Source organism: Amphiprion ocellaris, chromosome 6 (genome assembly GCF_022539595.1).
Source record: "Amphiprion ocellaris isolate individual 3 ecotype Okinawa chromosome 6, ASM2253959v1, whole genome shotgun sequence".
In the NCBI taxonomy this organism is placed as follows: domain Eukaryota; kingdom Metazoa; phylum Chordata; class Actinopteri; family Pomacentridae; genus Amphiprion; species Amphiprion ocellaris.
In genome coordinates, this window is record NC_072771.1 from 5,787,349 (window position 1) to 5,793,977 (window position 6,629).

Genomic DNA, 6,629 nt, shown 5'->3' on the forward strand with positions numbered 1-6,629 from the left:
GACAGAGCAGCACATCCAGACTCAGTCTCATTTATGTAGAGATTAAACTTCAGTGTCATTCATTGATGTTAAAGTGCAGTTTTTCAAATGTTTGTTGCACATCCTCCTGACCAAACCAGTCCAGGTGGAAGACGATGTGAAGAGAAAGCTCCAGAGGATGAATATCACACATTTACATTGGAAATAAATGTCCTTTAATTAGACATTGTCATGCAAAAGTTGGATTTCCCTTTAATGATGTTCAAATCTTTGTTGACTGTTTCGTGGATGTTGGTTTCTAAATGTTTTTTGACACTCGGCCTCAAAGATTAAAACCTTTTACGGCTCACAAGCTGCAGCAATTCACACATTATCAACTATCCTTCTGACTAAACTAAGACAAAAGTGAAAAACTGCCTAATTCCTGCATCATGAATGTAAATCTTTTTGGTTTTTATGACAGTAAACTGAATATATTTGGGTTTGACATTTTATAAACCAAAACAAGAAATGAATTACTGGAGAAAACAATCAACATATTAATGGTCAAAGAAAATGTGTTTTCCAACATATATGGCTGAATTACGCCAACATTACAAGATACATACAATTTTAATTCAATTTTATTTATATAACGCCAATTACAGGTCAAATTGTCTCAAGACACTTTATTTTTCCATTTTTTGTCATATTTAAAATATGACAAAGTAAGAAATTTAAACCTCTTGACTAATCCAATTTATTATTTCGTTTTTAAGAGACTAATCGACAACTAAAATAACTTTCTCCACTAAAACGAATAAACATGAGGTCAAATAGAAGGAAATGTTTTAAATACTGCAGTCCCACGATGACAAGAATAAAGTTTCTCAACAAAAACTAAATCTGCTGGTGGATTCCGTTAAAGTCCTAATAAATGATAATAAAGTGTGATACTAAAGGTTTGTGGTGCTAAAAATGTCAAAGTAAAGATATCAAGTTGAACATCTGGATGGAGGTTGATAAAAGTTGACCTTCCTTCATTTCTCTGGAGTGACTCCATGGATTTTATGGATGCTGGTTAAAGACCTGCTCTTCTAGTGGTCTTCCTTCTAGTCGCTGTAAAAAGTCAGTCCATCCTGGCCGACCTCAACACCTCTTCATGACAACTTGTTCTGCCTCCGACCTGGTGGAAACTCCAGAAACTCGGGAAAACCCATGGAGACTCGAAGAACTCGTGGAGACTCGAAGAACTCGTCGGGCGGGGGAAGGTGTGGTGGGTGGTGGGGGAGTAGAGGGGGGAGGCCGCCACCCACCTCCCCGCCTACTCTCCGCCCAGACTCCACCCAGACTCCGCCTCAGCTCCACCCATGTGGTCACTTCGGAAACTACGATGCCAAAGGGACGACGAATTTATTTCTTTGTATCTGATCTGTAGCTCAGTGAGTTAAGGATTTGCCTATGGAGCTGCAGGTCGCTGGTTCAAGACCAGACCCTTCTTAAGTTTTATCAAAATCCTGACAAAGACAAAGAAAGAAAAGTGCCAGTGGCGGGTCTCGAACCTGCGACCTACCAGTTGGTAGTCTTCTTCTTATCCTCCTGAGCTACTCGCTCAGATACTAATTCTTCTTTTTTTTGCGCATTTATCATCTATTTTTTGTCGTTTTCAAGTTTTTTTTTAACTCGAGTCTCGACTCGACCATTTTTCTCAGGAGGTTGGACTTTTGCCTTTGTGCTGGAGGGTGGAACCCTCAGTTCCAAGACTTTCCAAAGCCTCCACACCTCCCGAGTCCTCAGGACCTGAGCTTTCACACAGTCTGAGGGCTGAAATTTTCTAAGTCCCACAGTAGGTCTCTGTTAGATTGAACTTTCAGACAGTCCAAGGACTGATATCTTCTAAGTTCCTGAGTAGTTCTCAGTTAGTTTGAACCTTCAGACAGTCTGAGGACTGAAATCTTGAAAGTTCCTGAGTAGTTCTCTGTTAGTTTGAACCTTCAGACAGTCTGAGGACTGATATCTTCTAAGTTCCTGAGTAGTTCTCTGTTAGTTTGAACCTTTCGACAGTCTGAGGACTGAAATTTTAAAAGTTTCTCAGTACTTCTCTGTTAGTTTGAATTTTATGGTTAACAGAAGCCTTAAAACTTGTGACCATGAGTCTTGATTTCACATTTAGATCATCCATCTGAGTTCTTCTCAGACCTTCACCTGTGGGTTTTTTAGAAATCCTCAACAAACTTTGATTCTCTTCACTGAACAGTAAAGTTTGTGGAGATCAGAAGGTAACATTAGTTTGATCAATGCCTTCAACTACTAGTAGACTTTATCTGGAAGCAGTTTTCTGAAATGAGTTCTTAGTAAATCTTTCCACAATCAAACCAAGAACATAGAAAGAGGAAACATTTGAAAAAACAACTTGATGTTTTCATTTCAGACTAGAAAACACTTTAAGAACTTTATCTGTTTTTGCTCTTTTGATCATTTTATTGCTTCTTCTGTTTAATTTGATCTTCTAAAGTTTAACTGGTGACTTTTCAAATGTTTTGTCTTTAGTTTGATTCTTAAATGTTTAGTTTTGCTCTTTTCTCACCTTTTATTCTTTTCTAATGTCTGATTTGATTTCCAAATGTTTTGTCTTTTTAATGTTTGTTTTTTCAAATGTTTTATCGGCTTGTTTGAAAAATTTCCTTTTCTTTCCCCGTGTTTAATTTTTTGATTAAATCTTTAAGGTTTTTCTTTTTAAATGTTTTACCATCTTTCAATGTTTAATTTTCTTTTTAAATGCTTCATTGTATTTTCTGTTTAATTCCTATTTAAAGTTTTATTGTCTATAAGATTTAGTTTTTCCAATTAAACATTTAATTTTTAATTCAATGTTTTGTATTTTTAAAGGTTTAATAATCTAATTTAATGTTTTGTATTTTTAAAAAAAATGTTTAATATTCTTAATTTTATTTTTTAAATGTTTAATTATCTAAAGTATTTAATCTTTAATACTTCATATTTTTGTTTAATAAATTTTGTTTAATTTCTTAATTACATGTTTTGTATCTTCGGTTTAATTATTTAATTATTTTGTCTGTTTAATATAATTTAATTATATATAATGTTTAATTTTCTTTTTAAAAGTTTTGTTGTATTAAATGCTTTTTTCCTTTGATTCAATTGCTTTTTTAAAATGTAGTTTATTTCTTTAATCTTTTTTTTCTGTCAAGACTTTAACCTCAACCTTAGAAATTAAATAAACCCTTAAATCACAATGAAAATACAATCATGAGTTAGTCAATTATTCAGTTTATCAATCCAACTTTATTTGTTTAGCACCTTTCACACAGATGACAAAACTAAACAAGCAAAGAGAAAAAACTATGCTAAAACTATGATTAAAACAAAAAACATATTTTTAAAAAAAAGATTTTACATCGTAATAAAATATGTTGTGTCCAGGGGATGGAGGGAGTTTATTGAAGTCTTCTTGGGCTCACATGGCAAATCATTTAAAATATAAACTTTATATTCAGTCTAAGAAAACTGCAGAGTGACAGAAGAACCAACAATATCTCCCGTTTTCTCCTTTAATGAGTCGATTCTTGTGCTTTCAGACTAAAGAACTACAGATTCTTCACAACCTGCTCAAACTCTTGGTACAGGACCTCACCACACGGGTCAAGAAGGTTTCCATCTCATTTCTACTCTGAAGCTCACCTTCTCCTGCTCAAACTGCTGACAAATGTTTCTGCTGCTCTAAAGTCTGGTCTCCAGAACTTCCTAAAAACTCTCAAAGTCTCTTCTGCTGCAGGTTGCTTTGTAGAACTGTTCCAGAAAACCTCACTAAACCACATGGAGGAGCTTCAAGATAGTCATCCAAATGAAACCATACAAAAACCAAACTAGCACAACCCAAACACTAAAGTCTCCTGCAGCCTACCAGAGAACCTCTGAGAACAGAGAATCAGGACAGGAACTCTTACCTTCTGGACAACCAACGCTGGTTCTCAAACAAGAATACAGAATGTGTCTGACCAAAAACCTCTGAAGACTCACTACAGCCAAGATAAAGACACAACTCAGCTGCACCAAATCCACTAATCACTGCACACATTAGCACCATGTGCTAACTGTGGCTAAAGAACCACATTTACCAAGACAACTATCCAGTACAAAGCCCTAAAACACACCAAGAAACACATTAAAGATGATTTTACTGCTGGAAGCTGCAAGCCAACGCCTAAAGAACAGACTAAAGCAACAGAGCCAAACCCGGTTCACTGGTGAAGAGAAGCAGAGGAAATGTTTGTCTACAGCTAAATAAAGCAGGAAGACACTGAGCTGCTCAGGTGTTCCTGATAACACCAAGCAGCCACCTGGACAGCCAATAGGAACACAGCTTACTGGGAGTCCAGAGGGTTGGGTTAGTGAAGGAAATTTAGTTTAAAGTTGAGGCAGAAAGTTAACAAATAAAGTTGAAAACCACCTTCTGATACCTGAAATCTCTGAGTTTTCACACAAAGAATGCCTGAACATGTCAAACTGGTTCCATAGTAGAACCGTCATTGTAAAAACTTCATAGCATGGTGTGTTGCTCAAAAAACATTACAACCCGGCTGTCTAGGGTTGCCGAGGAGCAACACAAAAACAGGTGGTATATTCCACCCAACATCCTTGAACATAAACTTAAAAAGTTCGTTCAAAGGAATATTCCACCCAAAATTCTTCAATGTACTCAGCACTCAAACACCCACAGACAGGAGGCCTGCTGGACCGAGGCTCGGCGGCGTCCTCAGACCCACGAGTCGGGAAGTCGCTGAACTTGTTGGTCCGGTTTGAAGGCCTCTGTGTGGTCCAGTAGAAGTCCACGTAGTCGGTGTTGGCTTTGAACCGCAGCGACTGGCCTCCATCAGGTGGACCGGCTCATCCTCGTAGGACTCCTCCTGTAGCCTTGAGGGAACCACAGGAACATTCAGTAGCTGTTGGAGTTCTTCCTGTCAGGCTCGTGGTAGAACGGCTCTGAACAATCTTGTACTTGTCTTATCTGGAACAATCTAACAGCCTAAACTGTTAACAGCGGTGTAAAGAAGCAAACACACAGGCATTGATTAGGACACAAACTAGATTTATTTTAGAAAACAAATCAGCTTAGAGGCATTTGTTCACACACGTGGCTGAATAGGAGGCCGTCCAATCAAGATTCGAGGTCTTCACTCTGTAGGTTGTTTCTTTGGTGAGACTCTTGGACCTCCATCAGCTGACGTGGACGTTTGATGGTCTTCCTCTCTAGTGCCAGATGATTCATCCATGAATTCAGCAGCTACAGACTGAAATGAAGCTCATGCTGCCGTTATTGAATTCCTGTTCCAGATCAAATGTTCAGAGCTCACCTTGAATGCATGCCGTCTGCTGTCTGATAGTTTTTCTCATTGTAGTCTTCAATAAAGTCTTTTTCCTCATGTCAGGATGTGGTGAGACTCTTTCTCAGTCGCTGCAGACGTCCCTCATTGTGCATCTCCAGAGAAGAAACAGAAAAACTGGTCACTGCTTCAGCATCACAAACGCTCTCCAGCATTGAGAGTGTTTTAGGAATTCATTCATTGTGTTGTGAACTTTGAAGGAGCAGAAACTTTACAGCTGCCAAAGATATGAGCTCCAATTCTGTATGTTTTAGGAAATCAAGTTCATCAAATGAACACTTGATTATTGCTGATAACGCTCATTAAACTACTGAAGAAATCCAACATAAAAACCTGTAAACTCTCAGGCAGCTTTTGTTAAACTTTGTCTATAATTCTATCATCATGTTCTGGAACCAGGACTCTGCAGAATTTCCTTCAATCAGATACTTGTGTGTTTCTATTTAAGGCCTCAGGTTTGAACGTACAGCAGAGGATTAGAAAGGAGTGATTTTAATGTTTAAATCAGTCCAGTAAATGTTTGGAGTAAAAATGATTAAAATTTTGATTTAGATAGATTTGTGTCAAAGAATATTGTAGAGTCTCACTTAACTATATCCAAATGAGTTCAGTGTATTTACATTTCATAGAATATTTGATTTCTTAATCTTAATACTGTAGAGTCTGACCCTAAATATTATAATTATGTAAATCTAAATAATAAATAATATTGCAGTGCAGTCATAAACTTTAATCAGTTAAACTTACATAATAAATATCACTGTACAATCTTAACCTCAACATTCATATTATTGAGGTAAATTTACATAAATCATGATATTCTAGTCTTAACTGGGATATGTCTAACATGAATCTTTTTGTATTGTGCTGATAAACAACAATAACCCGACTTTCAGATAATATTTATTCACTGTGTATTGGGTAGTACAGAAGTATTAGTACAGAATATTATTTCTTGCTTTATGTGTGATAATTGGCAGTAAACATTTTAAGAAGTGGAAATTGACAGGGTTGTAATAGTGCTGGTCTTGCACAATATTTGTCACTTAATTGCCCTCAGGATGCTGTCGTTGAGCTACCAGTTTTACAGAACAGGCAGATGTTGCAGCTAATGATGTTGTAATTCACATAAACAAGGAAACAAGTCCATCATAATTTGAATGTTAACAGTCCAAAATGAAAAGGTCATATACAGCTTTCCTATTGGGTTAAAGAGCCAAAAAAAACCCCATGAAAAATACTTTGTAAAAGCGAGAGGTCGGTAGC

General features: G+C 36.8%; 1 long non-coding RNA gene across 1 annotated transcript; it reads right to left on the reverse strand.

The window, feature by feature from the left end:
* Positions 1-5,051: 5,051 nt before the first annotated feature.
* LOC129349051 (uncharacterized) lies at positions 5,052-6,629 on the reverse strand. Its single transcript, XR_008601885.1, has 2 exons — positions 5,334-6,629; positions 5,052-5,270 (listed from the first exon to the last, which is right to left on the reverse strand). It is a non-coding gene; the product is annotated as an uncharacterized LOC129349051 (long non-coding RNA).